This window comes from Pongo pygmaeus, chromosome 11 (genome assembly GCF_028885625.2).
Source record: "Pongo pygmaeus isolate AG05252 chromosome 11, NHGRI_mPonPyg2-v2.0_pri, whole genome shotgun sequence".
NCBI classification, from domain to species: Eukaryota; Metazoa; Chordata; class Mammalia; order Primates; family Hominidae; genus Pongo; species Pongo pygmaeus.
Window position 1 is genome coordinate 53,307,227 of NC_072384.2, and position 26,532 is coordinate 53,333,758.

The 26,532-nt window shown below is 36.5% G+C and overlaps 1 protein-coding gene across 7 annotated transcripts in view; it reads left to right on the forward strand.

Moving 5' to 3' along the window:
- Positions 1-855: 855 nt before the first annotated feature.
- The window catches only part of GALNT13 (polypeptide N-acetylgalactosaminyltransferase 13), a 585,401-nt gene continuing 559,724 nt past the window's right edge, over positions 856-26,532 (forward strand). For 6 of the 7 annotated variants that reach the window (XM_054478803.2, XM_063647484.1, XM_063647481.1 and 3 more), the window contains exon 1: positions 856-1,244. The gene's annotated coding sequence lies outside the window, so the exon portion shown is untranslated. The remainder of the gene's footprint in view (positions 1,245-26,532) is intronic. The other variant, XM_054478804.2, reaches the window with a different exon arrangement.

The window sequence follows — 26,532 nt, forward strand, 5'->3', positions numbered from 1 at the left end:
CTGCCTTGTGCCAGGCACTGTTCTAAAATCTTCACATGTATTTAAACTCAGTACCATGGGGGGGACACTGGTACTACACATTAACTTTTAGACATTCATACGTCCAGGTACTTCGGAGTGGGTGTGTGTTTAATATCATACCTGCTTGCCTGAGAAAGGAATTCAAAGCCCCACTTTTTTCTTTACCTCTTCATAAAAATTTGAGAGCCACAAGGAAGCGCTCTGTGTTCCCAGTACTCTTAACAGTGCGTTCGGTGGCGGTAGTCACCGCGCCAACCGGAACACTAGGATCCTGCCAGGGTGTAGATACTGTAACCAACAAGAGGCCAACCTCCGTCCTTTCTGCGGAGGGCGCTGAAGCGTCAAGTACCCCGCAGCATCTCTCGGCTGGAGAGCCGACGGCAAGGGTGGGGTTGCCGGCGCTTTCCCCGAGGGCAGTCTCTGATGCTCCAGCTCCCCTCTAAGAGGCTCCCTGGTGCATTGGGCGAACGCGGTGCACGCAGGCCGGCTTTGGCGTTGTGGGTCCCCAAAGCGGCCAGGGGTCGCGAGGCGCCCTCCGGCGAGAGGAGCTGACCCCAGGGTTGCTCTTGGGGGCCGTGCCTGCCAAGTATCGCGGGACTTGTGCACATCGCAGAAGCGCCAGCTCCAGGAGCAGCTGGAGCGCGCTCGGTGCGCACCGCCCCAGCCCGGGGAGGAGCGGGAGCAGGGAGGGAGGAGGGCTGGGGGTGCTGGTTACGTAAATGATACTAGCCCAGTGAGAGGCCTCCAGGCTGGGGCTACGAGAGGAGGAGGGACCACGCGAGGAGGAGGGACCGGGAGGCGGCGGGCTGGGGTGGGAGGGGGGCGGGGGCCGGGGCGAAGTGACCAGGCGGCGGCGGCTCTACTGAGGTGACAACGTGCTAGCAGCCCTCTCTCGCTCTGGGCGCCTCCTCGGCCTCGGCGTCCGCTCTGGCCGCGCTCGAGGAGCCCTTCAGCCCGCCGCTGCGCTATGAAGGCCCCTCTCTGGGGCTGGCCGAGGCTGGAGCCGGCTCTCTCTGCTCGCGGGCAAGTGTGAAGAGAGAGGCGCGGGCGGGAGCCGGGGCTGCGCGCGGCGCTCGCGGGCCGGCGCGGGTTCCAGGTGAGCGCGGACTCGGCGAGCCCCGCACTCGGCGCGGCCGGCCGGCGCCTGCTGGGCTTGATCTGAGGCTGAATCCCGTGTGTGGACCGCCGTTCCCTCTTCGCGGGATCGTTGGCCAGGATAGCAGGTCTCCGTCTCTTTATCGCTTCCCCTCTTTTCCTCTTGATTGTCTGGGACGAGCTCCCTCTGGGCTGCCAGAGTGCCTGGGCTAGGTGCCGCAAAGTCCCGCGGCGAGTGCCAGGGCGCGGAGCCGAGCGCCCCAGGCCGGTCCCAGGGCAAAGGCAGGGGCGCGGGCGGACCTGGCGAGGCGGCCTCCCGGGAGCTCCGAGTGCGCTCGCCTGCGGGGCTGCAGGTGTTGCGGGAGGACCGCGTGCCGCGGAACTTTCTGCCGCCGCCCACCTTCTGCTCTGCTTTTCTGGCTACCCCGCTGAGTTGGGGAGGTGGGGGGCTCTGGCCCTCTCTGCGTTCTGGTGACGTTCCTCCGCGGGGGTGGCTCGGCCTCCAAGCCCAGACAACTTTCTCGCACCAGCTGCAGGCAGCCCCGGCTGCGTTGCGGGCGTTTCTACTCGACCCGACACCAGGCGCTCCCTGGGTCTTGGGTGTCTTCCTCGACGGTTGCCTTCGTATCATGCTTCCTTTGCCTCGCTTTTTCAGAGTCCTCTTGCCTCTCATTCTTGTCGTGTCTCTGCCTCTGTTTCTCTTTCTGAGCCTTGGTCCTCTCAGTCCACACTCTCTGGCCATGTATCTGTTTTTTTCTCTTATTCTGTTTCCCTCTTTCTTTCTTGGGATGTCTGTGTCCCTGTTAATCTGTCTTTCCTCTTGTCTCTCCGTTTTGCAGCATTTGTTCTCTTTCTGTGTCTGCTTCTCGCAGCTTATCTCTGTCTCCCTCTGTCATCTCCCTGCCCTGTCTTCCCGAACACCAGCCCCGTGATCCCAAAGCACCTTGGTTAGGGGAGCAAGCCCTGGCGCATCTAATGGGCATCTCCAGGTGCAGAGATTTTCCTGCGGGGTCAGTGGGGACGCGGAGGAGACAGCCTGCCCTTGTCCGGGCTGTCGTGGACCTGAAGGAGGGGCGCAAGGGGTTAGAGTGGAGGGCACCGCGGCAGGCTCCCCTCGCCGGGTCTGAGGGCGCTGCGCTGCTGCGAACCTGAGCGCAGTGAGGCTGCTACTCTGGACAGCGAAAGCTGCGCAAGCCCCTCCCGCATACCCGATTCTTTGACTATGGTTAGTTGAATTTCCAGGAGAAGAGTCTGCCTCCCCAACCTTTATAGCCAGCTGCAGGAGAACGGACAGTGGGCAGGCAAACATAGATGCTTTGGGGTTCAGGGAAACTAACCTCGAAAGGGTGGGAGCTTTCTTCAGGCAAAGGTGTTGCTAGCAGAGAGGAGCTTTGGGGACTAAGGTATGCCTGCCTTAAACTACCATGCATTCAGTGCTTAGGAAAGCGGTTTCCTTGGAGAGATCGTGGTCAGCCTTCCCTGAAACAGCATAACAACATAGAGGTTTTATTCACAAGGCTAAAGGCACTTGGCTGCCAAAGCCCCCTTGAAATTTCTGGTATCCTTGAATATTTTCAGCTTTATGTGAAAGCTGCCTTTCCTCAGAGTCTCAGTCAGTCTCTCTCTCTCTCTCTTTTTCTGTGTCTCTTTCTCTCGCTGTCTCCCTGTCTCTCTGTCTCGTTTGCGTTCATGCCCTCTAGTGTTAAAGAAACCTGCTGGTTCGAGAATATTGAAAAGTAAGGTCAATCTATTGGTTATTTACTTTTGGACCTCTCACCTTCCGGGATAATTCTCCTTGTATTACCCGCATCCTTTCCTTTTCCTCAATGAATGACTTTTGCATTACATTACTAACCTTTCTTTCCCCCGCACCCCCCTCCCGCAATCTCTGTTTTTTTTTTTTTTCCCCCCCACGTCTCCTGCAGAATAAGAACCTTCATATTGAAACCCTATTCGTTTGATTTAGGAGCTGGATAGATTTGGAGAATTTGTGTAGCCTAAGGCAGACTTTGAACATTAAAAAGATGCATTTCTCTGCACTGTTTGCCATAAACCAGGATTTCACATCTCTCCTTTAGCCCCTATCCACCTTCAATTCCATGGAGAATTTTCCTGGCTGCTTCTGCTTGTTTAAATAAATGCTTTTATTTCACCATTTCTGTGATGCTTATCCCATTCCAGGGCTTAAGGTACTTGCTTAAGTAGGGGCACTGTGTCTCAGATCCGCTTTGGAGAGGAAGAATAGAAAGCTTTTCCAAAGGAATTATAGGGTGCTGCTGGTATAGATTAATTCCAGTTCGGAAAGTCCTGAGTGGGAATGTGAGAATGGAGACTGTCTCAGATATGTAGTCCCTAGGACAGTGTGGGGAAACTAGTAAGTGCTTAATAAAAACTTATTGGTTGATTGATTAGCATGCAGCGGATCATAGGCTTCCAAGTTACCAGCTATACTAAGGAGCCTGCAGCTAAATTCCACCTCCCCACTCCTTTTTTGGGAGGTTTCATTTAGATTTTTTATGAATGGTAATTGAGAACTAGTAGAAGGGATATTGAAACAGGAGTCTTCTGCTTGTTTGTAGTTCATGTTATTGCTTGAATTTGCCCCTTTTTGCAAGTCTACAACTTGGCTGGTGTTCTTTAACACAGTCATTGCAGATTGAAGAAATGAGTTTAGAGGCCCTGAAATGTGGCATCTCTCAACCTCCTTACCTGAAAGTAAGTTGGGACATGGCATCATTTTTGGGTGAATACTTTCATGTGGTTTCTAACAAGTGAAAAGTTCTCTCTTTTAATATAAAGAACAGATATATTAGCTTAAAATACTTGGGGGCTATATATTGATCTGTAAGCTGGATTACTTACCCTAAATAATTTATGGATTCCCTTACTGCCTCATGTATATATATATATATATATGTATATATATATATATATACATGAGGCAGTAAGGGAATCCATAAATTTTATATATATATATGAGATATGTGAGATATATATGAGATGTGTGATACTGCATGAATATGAGAATTTCCTGAAGTACCTGGAAACATAATGCCTCCTAATTCAAAGTGATAATAGGAATCCATGGGCAGCAATACTATCCTGATGATATGCCAGTCACTTCTTAAAATAGTTGGTAATTTGCCATGAGTATGGTGCAGGAGCATGTTCAAAGCAATTTTTCTTTAAAAATATTATTTATAAATCACTTGATACTCTACCCAATTTTTATATTTAAAAATAGCAAAGACATAATGAAGGTGGAAAATCTGATATTGTTTGAGATACCTTCTATTCGTTTTACAGGTTTAACTTATGCATCTAACTTTTTAACTTACTGGGCAGTCATTTCAGTTTAAACAGTTATGTCAGAGTGAAATATGTTGTTATCATGCCAACTTGATTTCTAGAAATAGTAGTTGTAACAGGAACATTTTCATGTAATAGAGCTTGTACAGCTTATAAAAACTTCAGGATTTTAGGAAAGGGGTGAGAAAAGAAGTAAGAAATGTGTATTTTTATTCTTTATGAATGGGCAGATGAAGAGAATCCTGGTATTTCTGAATAATGACAGTCGAGAAAATGCTTGAGAATAAAGTATGAATAGAATTAAGTCTTACTGTCTAAAATAAATTATAATGCTACATATCTCTGTTAGGTGTTCATTGTCCTTTTAAAAATGGACACTTCATATAGTTATGACCTTTAACTAATTTGCCTTATTAGACATGATATTCTCAAGAGAAACCTCTTGCAACAAACAACACATTCTTGACAGTGACTCTTAGTACATCACCTTCTTGTATTTTTGTCCCTGTCGGAAGGAACATGTAGACATCTTAAATCTAATGGGATCTAACAGGATCACTGCTTTGAAGTCTGAATGACCATATGCCTAGTTATCAAAGGATTTAAACTGGGCTTTGGTTCTAAATCCTTCCCTCTGCTCTTGTCATCAAAATAAACTCATGTGAAACATCAAATCAAGTCCTATATATATATATACTCATATTTATTCTGATAACCTATTTAATGACCTTTCTAACAGCAACCCCCCCACACTACACACACACACACACACACACACACACACACATATATATACACACAGTGGCTAAGCATATGTTTGAAAATGTAAATCACATTTAGAGATCTGGCACTGTCTGCTTTGATACACCATTTATTATTTTATCAGACTTCTGTTTACAATTTCTATCTTAGGGCACATTGTTGAAGGACTTCTGCCATTCAAATATATGCATACCTGTGTTTGAAAAGTCTGGTTTTTCATTGTGAAATTTAGCTTTTCAAGGAAATTTATGAAAATGAATACATTTAATTCAGTAATAGTCATCCGTTTGGGGCATTATAAACAATTATATCTAGTTTTTGGGAGGAGCAGTATAAACCAAACAGACTTTAATCACTTGATATTTGTCTCTTCTTGATTTCATATTTAGACCTGTGCCTGTGTTTTCAGTGTAGTATATCTATTATAATACATTTAATTGGTCTTAGCTTGATTACCAAGAAATGATTACAGGTGGCTAAAGACATCTGTGTGATTCTGATTACTGTGTGCTCTCATGTCCCTAAATTCATTTATAGCTATGAGCTTTTCAAGCTGTTTTTAGTATGTCTTTAGACTTATAGTTAAATGAAATTCTTAATTTTTAAAAGTTATCACTACAGAGATTGCTGGGATCTAAAATTTAAATTGTAAGTTAAAGTTGGGAGACATGCTTTTCCTTTAAGGGCTCAACTTCATTCAATGTCCACGTACTTAGAGTCCTCATGAACTGTCAGGCTCTCTCTTAATGTCTACACTACCATAATTACCTACCCTTCAGAAATGAACTCAAACACAATTCAAAATATCAGTTATTAAAAATTGTTCCAGGTTATGGTTAATCCTCTCAAGATAGTTTGAGAGGGATGTAGGGAGAAGAATGACTATTATTATCATAGATATGAACATATTTGTTATCATCTTGTAGATCATGTGACAAAATTAAATACAATGTCCATAATAAATACTTAGATTTCTTTCATATTTTTTAAAGATATGCTCATTGTCAAGATAGATGGGGGCTATCCAAGATATATCATGTTAAGGTTTTAACATGAAGAGGAATTAATTGGGACTCTGTTTCATATATTCCACTACATTGAATTGTCACTTAAATCTTATTTAAGCTCTTATACAACATTTTAGGAAGAGTGTGATTAATCTGCTTGTTGACACTTTGGTGAACATAATGCACGTGGTGAGTAGCCACTGTAAACAAAGAAGAATTTAAAAGCATAGCACAATCAAAAATCATCCAAACATCTCGAAGATAGTAGTAAATGTCAACTTAGTCTCTTGTCTTATATTAATTGCCTTGATATTACAAGCAAAGCACCTCTTTTTTGTTAATAAAGTGGATTTTGACATATGAGGAGGATTATGTAGCTTAGAAGCATAATAACTGACTTAATTTCCTCTTGAGATTATTATTATATAATTAGTTTCAGATAGAGAGGGTGAGATTTATATGACTATCAAGACCCCAATGAAATACAACCATTAGTTTAAAGAAAGAAAAATGGAATAAAATATATGTAAAGGTGTGTCCATTCCAAGTTATTTATGAAGAAGGTAAGATGGTGTATTGGGTTATAAATTGATAAAGTGGCTAAAATTCGTTGGCTGTTTACTTTGTATTTGTACTGTGGTAAGTAAACATCTGGCAGGTCTTAACATGTTTTATCTTTATAACAACAATATGAGTAATAGTATGTTACTGTTGCCATTGTATAAATGAGGCCTCACCTTCTCAGAATCACACAGCTAATATGTGTGAGTGTCAAGGATGACACCAGTTTGTTCTGCCTTGAAGCCAATAATCTAATAGTTCTCAGTCTGACATTTTCACTGACTGATAATTTAAAAAAATCAGTGGTAAACTCTGTGTGATTATTTTCTTTTGTACAGTAAGAATGATTGAAAAAGTCTACTTCTATCATCACAATTTTATAAAAGTGGATATTTTAACACCAAATAACATGGAAGAACTGAATCTCAAAATAAATAATAGTTATTTAAAGAGAATAAATTAAGCTCCCTGTACATTTTTCCACATTGTACTCATTTTCCTAATTTCACCCAAGACTGATGAAAATTTCATCACAAAAAATTTCCTGTGCTTGGATGCCCATCTTACTCTGAACCACTGTGATATGCTGCCTACTCTATGCACCCACACAGCTCTGGCCAACATGCTCATCATATGCATGACTTGATGACATAATGCTTATAGCTTATTCCATTCTCTTCCTAGTTTCAGATAAAATTTGGACCTAGGAAAGATGGTAGCACTTGCTTTAGCCTTAGTTTACTGTGTTAATGTTTGTTGAAATGATTGGAAGATTAGGGATGACTTGTTCCTTCTTGGTAGTTAACTGCCATTTACTGATACTAAGATGGTGCCACTTTGTGTCCTGGGACTGGAAATGAATATTGGGCAATGACAAAAAGAGCTTGTCAGAACTAATTTCTCCATCCTCCCTCCAAAAAACACATCCCACCCTGTACGGATCAGTTTGCTCCATTTTTACTTCTTTGCCTTGGCGAAAGTGAAGCAAGTTTGCTTAGTGCTTTTGTAAAACTGGCGGTTGGTTTTACATCCCAGGTTGCTTTAGATAGTGTCTATTTGGGCCATCAAAGAGGAAAAGAGTACTGGTGGAGTGTGTGAAATGTGGCTAAATTGACCTAAGACATTAGTTTCATTTCTACCAAAGCAGTTTGTAAATCCAAATTACCTTGAGTTTATTTATTCATTTTAGTTACAGGTGTTCAGGTCCCACTGATAGAGAGTCTCATTTAACTGGGATGGATCCACAGAATCTACCTTTATACACATTTTCCTATGTGATTCTGAGGTGCAGTGACATTTCAAGCAACTAATCTGCTTGTAGTGTATCACTTAACAGATTTATTTAACAAAACACAGCAATTACTATGCTCCAGAGTTGTTGTAAGTGCTTTGCAGATATTGATTCATTTAATCATAAAGACCTTCAAAAGTAGATTTTGTTAGTATTCTTATCTTAGAGACAAGGAAAGTGAGTCACAGAAAGGTTTAGTAAGTTGGCCAGTGTAAGAAGATCAGTGGAAGGGCAAGGATGATGCTAATTTTGATAAAATAATTAAAACTACCTACGTGTGTGTGTGTGTGTGTGTTTTGAGACAGAATCTCCCTCTGTCACCCATCCTGGAGTGCAGTGGTGCAATTATAGTTCACTGCAGCCTTAAACCCCTTGGCGCAGCCTCCCAAGTAACTAGGACTACAGGCATGTGCTGCCATGTCTGGCTAATTTTTAATTTTTTTTTTTTTTTTTTTTTGGTAGAGACAGAGTCTCACTATGTTGCCCAGGCTGGTCTTAAACTCCTGGCCTCAAGTAATCCTCCTGCCTCAGCCTCACAGTGTGCTGGGATTACAGGCATGAGCCACTGATCCTGGCCGTGCTTTGAGCCATAAAACTTGAAGTAGCAGAATTGAAAACAGAACCCAGATTTCTATGTCTTTTCCCTATTTGAGTAAGTTTTGCCTTTGAAAGTGAAGGAAGAAAAGCTGATATTTCTCAAGTTGGAAAATGTTTAAAAAGTTTATATTTTAGAAGTTGTAGCACCAGATTAAGAAATAAATATAATTATGACTGGGATAGTAAACATGGAAAAATCAGTGGTTTTCCTCAGGTAGTGTCATCATTGACTTGGCCTCTAATTAGACATAGACCAAAACAATATTAATAATCACTAATACATAGTGTTGCAGACAAGAATATTTTTAAAAGATTTGGAAAAGAAATAGCTGTTTGTTTCAATCCATAACAAAATAACCATATATACTTCAATACGTAACTAAGATTTACATCTTTATACTAAATAAGAAACAATTTATTTTCCTGTAATGCTCCTCATAAGATCTTTAAGTTACATTAGGAAATATTCATATTTATGGAAGGATTGGGGAAATTCTACCTAAATTTATGGATTTTTTCTCAATAATTTTTGTAAGCTTTGTATAAGATGGAATATTTGTAATTTATAATCACTTGTGAAAACTGATGTATTAATCTTTAACAAAGTACATTTTCTCCTTTTCTGTTATTTAATATTTTTGTTTAATACACTATAATAATCTTGTAAAATGGCTTTTCTTTGGTGTTTTTTAAAATAAATTTTATTTTAGACTGATGTTTGTTTAAATTATGTAAATTATTTGAATTCTAAACCCCCAATAATGAGTCATTCCACTTGTGTGGTTTAAAAAAGAGTTAAAAATCAGCATTTAGAAACAATGTGATTTCCAATTCTGTAAATGATGTAAGGGTTTATGGGGTTACTGACTATTCTACTTTCAAGACTCACTACCATCTTTTCTCTTTTTCTTGTAGCAAATTTCACCAGGATTCCTGAGACTTATATTTCTTCGATTCTCTTGATCATTCAGTCTCAAATAGGATTATATATCACTTGTCCTGAAAGATATTAGAAATAGTCTGTCACTGAATATGGTGCAGATTTTATTCATATGTTACAGATTTTAAGCATACCTTTTGATTTTTTTCTTAAGGTAAATACTGTGTTTATTATTTTTTTAGTATTCTTTTTCTTTGCTCCATATCTTGTTCTTTGTTCTTCTTTCCATTCTTCTTCATGATGCTTTTTGCTTTAAATTGTCTCTCTTTTATGACTTAATAAATCTTCATGTAGCCAGACTAAACTATGTATTGGTGTCCTTGATTCTGGTAAAACAAAACAAAACAAAACAAAACACAAAAAAGGAAATTAAAAAAGGCTGTTCATTTCATCATTTAGTTTCTGAATAGGTAAGAGACATTATAGCTCTTGCATCTAGGTCATTTAACAGGAGGATGGGGATGCTAAATTTGCATCTCATTACCTTTGTCTACTTTTAGAATTGCGTGCTTGGGCCCTGTGGTCAGTTAGCAGGTGGCAGGCCATGGCTCCAAAGGAATGCTGTGTTATTTTAGGGGATGCCAATTTCACTTGCCACACGGTTCTCACATTACTTGGTCAGACTTTTTAAAAATAAAACAACCAATATATGTTTCATTATTTATGCTAGATTACTGACTTCACATGTCAAAAATCATTGTGATATTGATAGACTGTGATAAATAATTTTAACAGTTTATATTCTGTGGTACCCACTGTCAGACTTATGGATAGTATTTCCTTTATTTTGGTAACCTAGAGCAGACATTTTGTCCAAAATTTTTAAAAGACTTTTATTGTTGTGCACTAAAGTTGAGATGAATTGTAGGTAATTGGATGGTACAGCTGAATTAACACATTGAATTGCTAGTTATGAGACACATCATTTGCTGTTGCAGACAACAATAGGCCCATTTTTGCTTCTACAATGCACAAATTCTTATTATCTATATAAAATTCTAATTCAAGTGGGATAACATGTATACATCATTTCCATTCCTTTTGTAAGGAAAGCTAACTTCCACAAATGTAAAATATTTGCAAATATCTCAAATAATTTTGAACTTCAATTAATCTTTTTTTGCAAATGTTAATGAGTTTTCTCATTTCCCACAAACAGAATAGGATATAAGGCATTTTGAACATGAAATCAGTAGTATCAGTTTTACCCTGTGTACCTTAAGGTCTGTGCAGATGGGCAATTCACATTTATCTCAACAGAGATCCTTATTTGAATCATTCTGAAGAGCATTATTACTATCATGATTATGGTGACATGCAACAGTGTAACAATTTTGTTGGCTTTTGGGTTTTTTTCATTTTAGACTTTTTAAAGTATAGCTTCTTAGTTTTCAATAGATGAGTATCCATTTTAAGGGGAAGGAATAAGAACTATTTTGATCTAAACTGCCTTCTGAAAACTCATTAATTCAAGCATTAAACGGAGGGATTAAAAGTTTTAAAACTGTTACAAATTGTAGAGAGTAAAGCAAGGCAAAGGAAACTGCCTAGAATGTAGTGGGGGGTCAGGGCGGGGGGTGGTGGGTTGGTGGCTTGAAGTTGAGGAGATTCACTCTGCCCATATTAAGCCCCCAAAGGCCTGAGGGTCAATAATGTTCAAAAAGATAGAGAACAGAAATGAGAGTCTGGGGCTAAAACAAAATAATTTATCAAACATGTATAGATGAAATAGATAGTCTTGTATTCACAACTCAACTTTCTATGTAAACATCTCTATAGTAAGTTTTTCTCACTCGCTCACCCAACTATCCACTCTTAACATGTACTAACTACCAAGGAACAGCAAGGGCAACTAAGGATGGGTCTTAGAAAAACAATGCCCCTTTTATTTTGGCACTTACAGTCTTTAATCCTAATGGTCAGCTTTTTGCTTGCCGTAAAGCAAAGTCTTTTAGTCAACAAGACCCACTCAAATTCACAGAGATCTGCATTTTTTATTCCTTTATATTCTTTACTTTTTTTTTTTTTCTTGAGCCAGTGTCTCTTGCCCAGGCTGGAATACAGTGGCATGATCATAGCTCACTACATGTAACCTCAAACTCCTGGGCTAAAGCAATCCTCCTGCCTTAGCCTCCCAAGCAAGTAGGGCTACAGAAACGTCTCACCACACCCAGCTAACTTTTATAATTTGTAGAAATGGGGGACCTTGCTATGCTGCCTAGGCTGGTATTCCTTCATTCTTAAATACATAAAACAGCAATCAAGGATCACAGACATTTAAGATACAATGTAGGAACAAAAATTTTAGAACGTCTGCAACATGAAAAAAAAAGAGACCAAGTTAAAGAAACCAGTAGCAACAAAATGACTTTGCAAGAAACACACAATAAGAGGACCATAAAAGAGACAAACATATGTTATTTGTATATATTTATATATATCTATATATACACACATATGTATATATATATACACATATATGTGTATATATATATAAAAAATTCTTGAAAAGATCCAGTAAAATATTGCATTCATAAAAAGTGGATGATATAGAAAAGGAACACTAAATGAGAAAGAAAAGCTCTTGGAAATTGAATATTTTCAGATATTTTAAGGGAAAATTTGTAATTTTAAATGGAGAAAAATCTGTCAATTCTAACAAAAATGAAACAAGATGGAAAATATGAGTCACAGTGAATCTCCACGAAGCATGACTTCCTACTAATTGGACGTCTAGTAAGAAAACAAAAAATACAGTTCCAGCAAGCATTAATGAATTGAAGATAATTATCAAATTTCTGAGGAAAGGTGATTTACAACTCAGCATACCACACCCAGTCAAAATATCCCGTGTCAGGGTAGAATTAAGACATTTTAAGACATAAAGACAAACGTTATCTTCTTTAAATATAACCTTTCTTGAAAAGTTACTCAAGGTTGAACCTCAGCCAACTATGGTTAAGAAAAAGAGAAAGACATGGCATGATGGCTATGTGAAGTAGTCCAAGAAGGTGAACAAATTGTGTTGTTTCAACCTGGTATAGGATTAGTATAAGGAAATGGAGGGTTTGGTTGGTGGGAGGATTTGGGACAAAAAGGGGACATTATAGAATATTTAATGTTTAAGGAGTCTTTAAAAAGACAAAAAATGTACAAAGAAAAAAAGTAGAAATGTCAGGTAAAACAAAAGAACATGCAAAAAAGGAAAATGACCACAGGACTTTAGTTGGCTCCAAAATGAATAATATTTTTATATTAAATGTACATGGTATTTACTGATTTTCATCTTTTGATTGACTTCATTCAGTAAATCTTACTTAAAATGTGGAAGATAATTGTGGTGATAGAACAAAATGCAAATATCAAGACTGACAATGTCACAATAAACATACAGGTGGTTGATGTTGGGAATTAGGTATGGGGACTGGAGAGAGTTGAAGGAAAGGTTAGGGATTGGAATAGTAGCATATCACAAAATAGGAGTCAAGAGATAGTGTCTGTAGTTAATATAAGAAATAGCACTGATATAGTTCTTAAAGTTACAAAGATAACTAACAAGAGGAATAATAACTATATTAGGAGGAAAGATACAGAGAAGTTCTGAATATGATGTGAAGTGACTTAGATAATGGCTAAACTACTTTGAGTTTGCTTGGTCGAAGTATGCTTTAATTTTTTTGAAAAAAAATGTGATTATGCTTCGATCAGTGTGTACTTCCCAGATTTCCACAGATTCCAACCACTCTCTGTGGAGGCATCATGATCCATAAAGATATTGGGATTTAAAGGTTCTACTGTAGAGCTAATAAACAATTAAAAGTGAGTTGCTCTGGGGAGAAACTGGTTGGGTTTGAGGGGCTTTACCATATAAAGAAATATAAATTCTTGGCACTTTTGTCACTGAACGTGATAGCAATAATTCCCTATAGTACTACATTATGGGGCTAAGAGGGGAACATTGGATTTAGTCCTGATAAAGCCATTAATAAACTCTATAACATGTCATTTAAGTTCTCTGAATGTCAGTTTCCTCATCTTTAAAGCAACGGGTGCTGGATATGTAATCCCAGCACTTTGGGAGGCTGAGGTGGGCGGATCATCTGAGGTCAGGAGTTCAAGACCAGCCTGGCCAACATGGTGAAACCCTGTCTCTACTAAAAATACGAATATATATGTGTGTGTGTGTGTGTGTATATATATACACACACACATATATATATATTTTAGCCGAACGTCGTTGCATGCACTTCTAGTCCCAGCTACTCGGGAGGCTGAAGGAAGAGAATCATTTGAACCCAGGAGGTAGAGGTTGCAGTGAGCCGAGATTGCACCATTGCACTCCAGCCTGGCAACAAGAGCAAAACTTTGTCTCAATAAAAAAAAGAAAAGAAAGAAATAAAAATCAATCAATTGATATTAAAAAGTACCTAGTACCACTTTGTAGTCTAATGTTTATTTTATGAAGATAGGTCTATCATTTTATTGAGAATAAAGTGAATTAGAATTTTTGTAGGTATAAAGCCTAAGACTGATACAGAGCTCTTACTTGCTCTGGGTCTTTATTAGAGTAAAGGTGTTCATTGCCTTCTTAACAATGATCTTCAGTCTCTGTCCTGTATCCTTTAAGTTTGATTCTTTACTTTGTATCTAATTCACTTTACCAATCAAATCAGAATCATACATCTTTAGTTTTATGAATGTGTGTAACCAGATCCTAAATAGAATTGTTTTAATAGAACTTTTTTCATTCTTCAAGGCCTTATTTTCCCATAGCTTAATTTTTTTTTTTTTTGCTGATGTAAAAATGCACATTACAAGATGATTCTTTAAAAGATAGTATCTCCATTTCACCTCTGTTTTCCTAAACACTTTCAAAGCACTGAGGAATAATTTGAAACAACATTTTGTAGTGGATTCCAGATAGAGACAGTACATTTTATAGTTCTGTTATTAAATTGTACCAGTTACTGTGATTACCTGATGTGCTGGCAAATTTACAGAAGAATTGGTAAATGAAGATGGCCATTTCAATGTTCATAGATGTGAAGATATTGCCATCTTAGATCAGCAGCTGCTCTTGAAATGTTCACTCCTTAGTATCCTTGGGCTAATACTAATTTTGTAGCGGATCAAAATAATTGCTGTAAAGGTACTAGCTATTCCTAATTAATGTGAGCATATGGGTAGTTCCCACAAAAAAATTTACTAACCTGCCGGTTGTTGCTGTGTATATGTTCATGCTTTAGCATTGTTAACTATGAACATGAATCAGCAAACTAAAAAATAATCACAGTTAGCTTTCTATGGATAGAAATGGAGAGAGAGACAGAGAGAGAGAAAGAGAGAGAAATGAGGAAGTTTCCAAGTTTCCCCCCATAGTGTAGGATACATATACCACAAAAATATATTGTGGAAAACTGAGAAAAAATACTTTATTTAATTTATGTGGTAAAACCTAGTCTTTTATAGTATAAAAGGATAGGGGATTCTGAACTGAAGTAAAAAAAAAAAAAAAAAAAAAAACAAATTAACAATGAGGCACTCTGTTTTTTTTTTTTAATTATACTTTAAGTTTTAGGGTACATGTGCACAACGAACATGCAGGTTTGTTATATATGTATACATGTGCCATGTTGGTGTGCTGCACTGATTAACTTGTCATTTAACATTAGGTATATCTCCTAATGCTATCCCTCCCCACTCCCCCCATCCCACAACAGGCCCTGGTGTGTGATGTTCCCCTTCCTGTGTCTAAGAAAATGTGGCACATATACACCATGGAATACTATGCAGCCATAAAAAATGATGAGTTCATGTCCTTTGTAGGGACATGGATGAAGCTGGAAACCATCATTCTCAGCAAACTATAGCAAAGACAAAAAACCAAACACCACACGTTCTCGCTCATAGGTGGGAATTGAACAATGAGAACACATGGACACAGGAAGAGGCACTCTTTAAAGCTGTGAATATCTGTTTTCTCTTGATAGTTTGTGATTGCAGTCTCGCTTGGTCATCTCATTTTACCATTTTCTGGGTGATCTTGATTTGAGGACAGTAACTTGTGGGCAGTTAGAACTCTTTTGTCCTGTTATTTTATGTGATTGATGAATCTGGGGTCCATTAAGTTACATATAAAAGTTGAAGTTCTTGGCAATTAATTAGGACCTTTTAGCGTATTAACTTCCTCTTCATTCTAAGATAAGATAAATGTAGAGATTCAAGTCAGGAGGAGACAGTAAAACACAATTAAGTGTTAAAGACACAAGTTTAATTTTGTGGTGCCTGGAATCACATAAATGTAGTTTAAAAATTCTTATATCTAATTACTATAAGTATGACAGAAGACAGTTACATAGCCTGCATGGAACTTAGTTACCTCATCTTTAAAATGGAGATAATAGTCATAGTAGCTAACATGAATACAACCCAGGTCTCTTACTGGGCAAGAAGTTCTCTTTTAAGTGCTTTACATAATATTAACTCATTTAATTCTCACAGCACTATGAGCTAGATGTTCTCATCCACCTTATAATTGTAATGACATGAGGGTTGAGGTGACAATGCATGAAATGTACTGATTGTTGTGCTTGGCACTTAGCAGGTGCTCAATAAATGTGGGCTGTTATTTGTGTATCTCCTCTTTGATGGTCCTCTCTTGGTATCTAGTGTGACAGGTGCCTAGTAAATTTGGCCTGCTTAAGTGATTTTCAAAATAAAATCTCAGACCTGGAAGAGTTATTGTAAGGAGCTACTGCAAAATTGGGCCCCAAGTGCCAATAAATAAATGGGAGTTAAAGATGGGACTGAAGCCAAGTGAAGTAGAAACAATAAAACTGTGTTAGTGAAATATTGAGAAATCTTACTTAAGAGAGAAGGGAACATAAATGTGTGAAGGCAAAGGTGCATTCATTTCATGATGAATATTATGATATTATACACATTATACACAATGCTAAACAATGACATACCACTTTGCAAAAAAGTGCATCTAGCTGAGAACAAGGATGGTATCTTCTATTTGGGAATTTCCAGCATCACTGCTGATTTTTGTTAGGTGTTCTGCGTTAAGTGACAGCCATCTTGCATTTCCCCCTTAGTTATTTGATCTGCTTTGACTATGTTGTTTTCCTTGTGGAAGAGGCTTAGAGAAATTGAAAGATCAATGCTTTTTGTGTGTGTAAGTATGGAAAACAGAGAACATTTTAAAACATTGCCATCCCACCCTTCGTTTCTGAATGAAAAAGATGAAACATTGTATATTTCTTATTCTTTAAAGACACAGATTTTATTTTCGGTATGTGATGTCTAGTTCTTAATGATTTTTATACGTGCTTAGTTGGAGACTTTCTACTTTTTTAATGTGGAAGAAAGCATAATTTGAAATAACAAATTGTAATTGATTTCCCGTTTAGAAATATTTGAATTCCGGTTCTCTTTTCTTATCAAGTGAGGAGAATATGTTTTGAGCACTGATGCTTTGTCATTTCCTTCATAATAATTTGTGCAAATGATAATTATACATAAATTAATAAACTGCTGGTGGGAATTTAATGATGCATTATACTGTTTTTGATTTATTTCTAAATCATTTGCAGAATGTTGAAATGTACAAGGACTAAGTTTTAAATGTAACCTACAACTTCCTCAGCTCCAAAAACATATTCAGTAAAATAAAATAGTTATTTTAAAAAATGCTGGTACAGGAATAAATTGCATTATGTTTTGTGAGCTTATTATATGAGGACATTATAGGTTATTAAATAGTATTGTATTTATCTGTGTTTAAAAATGTTTCATATTGCAAGTAAATAAATTATTTTTAAAAACTATTAGAACTTTTGCCATGTGATTCAAGCAATTTTCTAGTGCTGCCTAAAATAATGTTGGGTCCTCAGTTTGCATTTCCTTAGTGCTCCTGTTTCATTCCATCTTGAAGTTTTGTGTGCCACTTGAATATATTTTAAAAGTAATTAAAAATAAAATTTTGTTACAAGCTTCAATAACTTTGTAAACAATTTCTACATAAAATATATTTAAAATCAAGTACTAACTCCTGCCAATTCTGGGGACCATGCATGAGGTTAACCATTTTCAACCAAGGTTACATATACTCACAGACAGACAATTGATTCATTTTCTTGTATTATTGCATCTATCTGCCAACATATTACACCAATTATAATTATTTTATTTATAGAGTGATAGTCAATTGATAATTAATCCTGTAAGTTCACTTTCAGAAGTCTTCATTTTATTCAACACCAAGCACCTTGGAAGTTAGTAAGTCACAAAAGATGTTTTCCATAGTTATAAAATGTTTAGCAATATGATTAATTTTGCAGTGTATTTTTCACGAGCATGAAATCAAAGATATACTGTTTCCTAGCATAGGGCAGAGTTGATGCAAACTACCTGTGTGTGTGCTTTTCTGCAAAGCGCTCCTTTGGAAAGTTGATTTTTCATTTTTCTAAGTTTCCTGGCAGTTTTTAAGTGTGGTCCTCCAAGATCTTGGCCTTGGACACCACTAAAGCTAAGTATAAATTATTGATCTTATTTTATAATTCAGATTCATTCTTGACTTTCAGTTGCTTCACTAACTCTAGAGTTTATTTTGACCTTATATTAGATCAAATTAAATTTTGCCAGGTGGATTTTTTTTTTTAAATGCCCCTTATCCCAAACCTTACATTCAGTGTAACTTTCTTGTTAGGTTCTAATCAGTAGTTTTAAGTTTTTAACCAACCTCAAAGCCTTCTTGACACTCTTTTATCCTTCCTCACCCCACACGAACACATTCTAAAACTCCTGCATGTAGTGGGAGTTACTTTCTGTCTGTTTGCTTTTTATAAAATCTCATATGTATTTATTACTTACCATTGAAAAATTTTATTATGTTATTTTAATCATGTTGTATTATATGCACTTGTCATTTTATTATAATTCACTAAATACCGATGCACTTTTATTTGGCCAGAGGCCTACATCTCACAGTAACTGGGTATATAAAATTGTGGGCCAGTAAAATGGTGCTACATTTTAATATAGAAATGACTGTACTTTATTGGTGCGTGAAATGATTCCTGCTTAAGCAGTCAGTATGCATAATCAATTAATAAATTTAGCCAGTGATTTTGAGATCTACATAGTTTAAGGCACTATGTAAATGCAAGATCAGGCACTTCCAATTTATTGAGATACATACTTACCAGTGGGTTTTCAGCAGTGGGTTCATGCTCATGGCATGCAATTATTGAATGCTTTTTGCAATTATAAAACCCTGGGGGTCCACTGGCCAAAATTTAGTTTTGTGGGTGTGTCTGCACTTCTGCTTGCTTCCTGTGAAGTGTCTGCCCTACTGAATGAAGTCTCATACTATCAAGATAATTGTTCTCTCATTCCTGCTTCTGAGAATTATTTTCTCAATCAGGAAAGAGTAACACCTGCGAAATAGTGCTACATGTTTTCATAAGGCTATTCTATCAAGAAAGGGCCTCTTTGTACCATAAACAAACATAAAAATCATCTGTCTATAAGAACAATGTTCCAAATGTATGAATCGTGAATTACAAATGTATAAATTACATGTTGTTATTCTGTAGAATTTTTAGTTTTCCTTTTCTGTGTTTTTTAGTAAATGTGTTCATATTATGTTTTTTATGGTTGTATTTTATGGGAAAATATGTGCCTCATTCATTCACTTACCACTGTGCAGGGGTTCAAGGACAGGGAGTTTTGTTAGTATCGACAGTTGTGATCTCATGATATACTTGGCTGATTGCCATCAAACCAATCACTCACGGGACTTAAGAATTCTGATCTCATACACAATGTACTTGGTCTCAGGGATAAAATTCACACTGCATCCCAACTTAAAACTTTTTCACATGTTGGTTTCTCAATCCAGGTTCACACCTTCTATTTATTAGAAATTGTATGAGTTCCTGCCTTTTAGCTGACACTTATATCTGGGTCTCCCTCTGTAAGGCTAAATGCCCTTGTTAGAATGGCACAACAACAACAGCAACAAAAACAGAAGAGAAAACAAAGGGAAAGGAAAGGAGCTTGTATCCCCAGACTCATGCCGTGCGGTGGCTGGTTTGTTTCTTCTTTCTTCAGCGCATCACTCCTGTGACATGCTGTGCCTCAGACTGCTTGACTGACCTTGCCGTTTAGAGCTGTTAAACCTGAATAGAGCAGAGCTTTTCTTTTCCCTTCCAGTAGGTCTCAGGAGTGAGATCTGGTCACTGGCATTTATTCTCTGACCCTTAACTGTGGTTCCCCTTGAAATGGAGCTAATCAAGGTGTTGTTCCACTTATTTATTGATGCTCATGAAGCATTCATTGTTGGTACATATAATTTTGCCTATTCCTATACTTGAATAAATTCTTTCTTCTACCTAAACTATAGATGTATATCTACATCTATTTGCAATTTGTAGATTAGAAAATCCAGGAAGGCAGTCTAACAGAATTCTTTTTGTGCTGTACCTAGCAAAATGCTCTACACAATTAAGTCCTTACTACATGCATTTAACTACATGCATTTAATTAGATTGCATATGTACAGATAGGTCCCTTGGGCCTTCCAGAGCAGTAGAGGCTACTTTGCAAAATGATGCAGGCCAAAAAGGATTTAGGTCAGTCAAATTTTTATCTGGCTTTCCCAGTAGGATAGTTGAAACTGCCTTTCCACTTGCTATAAGAATGTCTTCCATGTGACTTTTTTTTTCTTCTCAAATTCCATTGTTAGCTAGTCAGAGATTGTGCACTTTATATGCTTCTTGTCAAACTCATTTGGTATTTGAAATCACAACACCTTTATGATTTTCACCCAAGTGGCTTCAGAGTTCTGCCACTTATGTCATTTATAAGAATTTGCCTGGAAATTGTTTCCTTTGCAGGAGACATAAGTCACAGGGTTTAAGATTGAAAAGGATCTCAAGGGCTGATTCTGTCACTCCTGCTAGCCCTCAGTCAAGGTTGTGCTTAATCTAAACCCAAGACTAATGTTTCTCTAAAATAGAACTATGCCTCATCATTGGTTTGTTAAATACTCTACATTGTCAACAGAGGGATCTCTGAATGAGCATGTAACTCCTGGGTGTTAAAAACCTTCAAAAGCTCTACAGGTTAAATTTCAAATTCTTTAGCCTATCATTCAAGGCCCTTCTTAGAGATCTATTCCCAATGACCCTTTTGGCCTTGCATCTCACTTTTTACCCCCTCTTAATCTATTTTCAGGATTCACTGAATTGATTCTCTGTTACCTGGACTTATCATAGAAGTCCATGATTGTTTCTTTGCTCACATTGCTTTGCAGCCTTGAATTACCTAGCTGCTCATTTCAAAGATCAGCTCACACGAGCAAATCCTTTTTGAAGGATTTCTCCAAATCCTCAAGGCAAAATTATTCTATTTTCTGTGTTCCCATAGAACCTTGTTCCTATTGCTGTTTCTAACTTTCAACTTGTTATCATAGTGGTGCCCTCACATGTCTCCTATTTTAGATGATAAGCTTTTTCACAATGGAGACCTCACATCTTATTGTTCCTCTGAGACCTACTAAAGTCCATAATACAACCATTCATTCTATAAATGTCTTGAAAAATTGTTAAATATTGATGCAATAGGATAAAGGCCTATGAATTTAATGATGCTCTATCGAATGAATCTTTATGACATGCCTTGTATCTTTTTCTGGAATATAATGAGGATATAAAAATATTAACATAATCTCTTGCAATGATAATCACTACATGTTTATAAAAATCATGGGTCCAAGAGTATGCTAAAAAAAAAAAACCATTTCTTCCATCCCAAGTTTGTAGCACACTTCTAGTTGGACCTTTATTTGAAAGGCCCCAGATTTAAAGTTAGGTTTAAAGATGTTCTAAAATGTCTTCACTTAAAAAACAAAAAGACAAAATTAATATCTAAGCAATCTTTAATTTCTAGAAATTTATTTTTACAGTGTAGTGTAAGCTCTCCTGGTACTGTTAAAGCTATTTCTTTACTTATAATTTTAAAAATAACTTTTCACATTACTAAAAACAAACTACTGAGCATTTTTTAATGAAATATAAATTTCTTTATTTGGGTCATTTTTAATATATCCTAATTTTCCAACTGTTAATTCTTTCCATTTCTGTCCTCTGTCTTCATTTGAAATATGATTTAACATGTGAACCCTAATATATGCTAGCCAAATACTCATTAAACCCATGACAAAAAAAAATTCTTTAATTTTGTCTGCAAATTCTTAGATAATGTGTATCATTTAGGAATTGTGCTCAGTATGTATCCAGAGTGGCCTAAAGAAATTGGTACTTTATTTTTCCCTCACAAAATATGAAGTCTTGATGTTGGTAGTCTGCTAAGATGACCTCTGTAATGTTACCAGAGATCTTGGATTCTTGCATTCATTCTAGGATTCTTGCACTCAAAATAGCTGTCAGGGTTCCAATCATTATAACTACATTTGGAACAGGCAAAGGTCAAAGAGCATAAATGTGCCAATAGCAGCTAAGAAAGGAGAGATTAGACACTGGTGAGGCACCTTTCAGGTTCAACCACATTCGTCAAAAAATCATGTTTTCTTAACTTTTGGAAAATTGATTTTGTTTCTTACTTATGTTTCAACTTTGTTTGTACTATTTTCCAGCTCTTTCAATGTTGAAGTTCTCCCTAACTTATAGCTGTGTAATTAGTTCTTACCTATGCACTTTGTTGCTTTTGTTCACTTTCAGCTTTTAAACTAGTGTTTTTTTGGATTATAACATGATATGTATTTTTTGTGGAACATTTGGAAAATTAGAAAAAGTGTAAAAAAATATGAAAATTACTTACATTTTTACACCATTTAGACGTAACAACGTTAACATTAACTGTATACTGAATTGTTATACTGAATTTGTATACATATATAGGCACATATATTTACATATATGTAAATTATGTAATTATTTACAAAACAACTTTATTCTCCATATTATTTTAGAAATTATTGATATCGTTTTGAAGATTAGATTTTGGCATATAAATAAATATTATTTGGGACATTATTTTTATGACTACATGGCATTTCATCATATGGACAAGCCATAATTTACTTAGTTGATCCCTAATTGTTGTTTTTATGGATTTAAAATTATAGCATTATAAATGACACTGATGAAGTACTTTGAACATGAAATTTTGCCTGTATGTCTAATTACATCTTAGAATAACTTGATGGAAGTGGAATGGGTCAAAAGTAAGGATATGCAAAGGAAAAGGCAGCATTTCTTCAGAAACTAGGAAATAATGAAGCAAAAGGTATAAATTATGCCATGATTTATTGTGTTTTTACTGGGAATGGAGTGCAGTGAATAAAGCAGAAATATTCCAGTTTTCATCCCAGAAGACAGAAGAGCCAATATTTTCTCCTGTTTCTTCAGGTAGAGAGGGGCCAGTAGTGAAGGAGCTGTCATTGAACACTCTTCACGTTGGCTGGTGACTGCTTGGAACAATCATTTGGCCACTTCTTTAAACATTCAATGAAAAAAAAATGAAATGAAACAAAGGGAACAAAGAATTGACAGAGAACCTACTTGAATCTCTCGAGACCCCACTTGAGAACCATAGGTCTCTGGCCTCTCCTCAACTGGATGAATGAAAAAGAGGAACGGATGATAGAGTGTTCAGTTAGGAAATGCAACAACATGGCATCTAACCATGATGTAGAGACTGGATATGGAATTACGCAGTGATATAAATTGGCTGATGGACTACAGAGAGGTTATGTTTAAATATTGGTTGTGTACAAATCAGGGGATCCTGATTTGTCATGCCTATGATCGAAAATATCATGAGATCATTATGAAGTAGTATTTACAATAAGAAAATATGCAAGGGAGTTAGTGGCCTTGAAGGTCAAATTAAAAGAGAGAGGGAGAGATGGGGGTGACAGGGAGGGAGGAAAAGAGGGAGGACATACTAGGGATGACTTTTGAAGTTATAGATTAATCAGTTTGCTTTGATATTTATGAAAATAAGACAAAATGATGATTGATTTCCATACACTTCTAAGAGCAGAAAAAATGGGGTAACAGCCAATATGTCTGAGAGAAGTAAATAACTCAGAGTTAATGTAATTTTCTTCTCTAACACAATAACAGAACTTAAATATGAGAGGACAAAAAGTTCATGTATCTTTACTTCGGTAAGGTTTACTTTTTGTCTGACATGATGTTCTGATCAACCAGCAAAGAATATGTAGTCTTGTGTAAAGGGAGGCATAGCTTGTTACTTGTCCCTGAATCAGTGACCTGGTAGAGCAAACAAAGTAAGACTAAAAATGTTTATTGGGGACTTATACTGAATAATATTTGTAATAATCTCCATAATTTAATAATACAAAATGTGGAATCTACAGACTAGGAAATTTGCTAAATCTGTGGGAATTTGCAGGAATCTAAAGTGAATATGGGAATTAAAAAAGAGGGACTGAAATAAGTTGGCTGTCTATGAGAACCATTGATTAAAATGGCATTAAAAATGGTAATATCTAGGGTTGCTGAGGCGTTTTGACACATTGTTGCTATAAATTGGTGATGAGACCTGGAATAGTTGTTTGTATTGTTCAGGGGGATTTGTAGTGTTTCCTGCCTTAATTACATCCCTTATCCTGTAATGACCATTTTTTTCTACGTTCTGAGTTTCAAGATTGTAACACATCTTCCTCTATTTGTAAGCATTTTTCTTTTTTTTAGCTCAACAAAACGAATAATTATTTTACTAAAGTTGCTTTGTTTCCATGCCTTTCCGTATAAACAATTTTTCATTTCAGTGTTACCTTTTTGTGTAATCTTTTAGAAGACATTTTAAAAGGTAATTAAACTCAACATGTAGAATACCTAGAGTGCATACAACTCAAATGAAGGCATGACCATATGCAGAACTAGGGTCAAGTTGGGGCATCAGCAGGCAACAAACACTTTGTCATGACTGTAACTGGCTGCAGTAATTGTAAAATATAACCTGATTTGGAAGATGGTCAAATAGGAAAGTTGGGTATATCAGTTTAATAAAATATGGTTTAACAAGTTTTAACAGTCTCATGCTACTTGACCCAGAAATCCCAGTTCTCGGCATTTTATCCTAAGGAAACAATCATGCTGTGGCACAATATATATGCACAAGGACCTTCACAGTAACTTCTTTTTGCCACAAATATTTGATGACAATTTATATTCAGAAAATAAATAAATGATGGCATGCCATAGCAACAGGATATTAATCAGTGAAGTGATCTTGCAGTGTAATGATAAAAAAAGATATTGTCACACAAGAAATTCACAATTAAGTAAAAAGAGAATATAATCATAAAATTGTTTATATGATATAATTCTTTAAATAATGGTCTGCAAGTAAGAACAGGATAGTTGCTTCTGGAATTAAGGATGATTTTATATTTTTATGTTTTTTCCTAAATTAAAAAAAACTTGCAACTTTCGATTTAGAAAACTAATTGTATAAGGAAAAACCACTTATATTGGTAATCTTTAAAGACTGATAACCTTTTGTCTTTTTTCTTTAAGTCCTGACTACTTTCACTTATTTTTTGATTACCATTTTATTATTTAACTTTACATTGCTTAATTTGCTGACTATAATATAATGTTGTTTGTGTGGTTTATTTTAAAACTCTAAAGTAGATTTTACATTTGTTCTCATTCTCCTGTATTTTATATGTTTAATGGGTATATATCAATATGTAAGTTATGAATAAGTATACATCTTTCATTTAATCTGAATATATAAATATTAAATATATATGAAGATGTAAATTGTATATACATAAACACTATATGATATATAGTATGTAAGCTATCACTCTGGATTTCTCACTATACTAATTATTCAAAAACATTTATGATTTTGAATTATTTTTTAACCTTTACTTTTTTTTCTGATTTATTTATTTTTAACTTTTATTTTAGCTTCAAGGGTACATGTGCAAATTTGTTATACAGGCTAATTGTGTGTTACAGGGGTTTGGTGTACAGATTATTTTGTCACCCAGGTAATAAGCATAGACCCGACAGGTAGTTTTTTGATCCTTACCTTTTTCCTACCTTTCAGCCTCAAGTAGGACCCAGTGTCTGTTGTTCTCTTCTTAAAAATACTTCTCGATATATGTTTGAATATTATTCTGTAATTCCTAAATATAAATGTCTAGATTAAAATAAAACCTTTTATTTTTATTTTTACCTTGTTGCATAATTTTAAATTTTGACATACTTTCAAATGTACAGAAAATTTACAAGAATTGTGTTTAAGAATACCTTTTGTTCAGATTCAACAGTTGTTTACAATTTTGCCTCTTTTGCTTCATTTCTGTCTGTGCTTTCTCTCTATATACTCATGTGTGCATGCGCACATGTAGACACACCACATTTTTCTCCTGAATCATTTGAGAATAAGTTGCAGACATCATGCTTCCTTAACTGAAGTGTTTAAGTGTACATTTCCTAAGAATAAGAATGTTGCCCTCTATAACCAGTGTATAATTTTCAATGCAATATTCACAATATATTACTTGTATTGTGTAACTCACAGTATATATCTAGGATCCCAGGTGTATTTTGTTGTCTTATCATTAAAAGTTCTTTTATCTGGAACATTTCCTCAGTCTAATTACTTGGACATTAGAAGAGTTCAGATCAGATATGGAGTGGAATATTCTCAATTTGGCTTTACTGAATGTTTCCTAATGGTTAATTCTGTTTTGCATTTCTGACAGGCATACCACAAAAGTGATGTTGTGTTCTTCTCAAGTGCATCATACTTGGAGGCATGTCGTATTTGTCTGATTATTGATGGTGTCATCTTTGATCAATTTGTTAAGGTGGTCTCTGCCAAGTTTCTCCACTACTAGTTACTATTTTCCCCATTGTAATTAATAA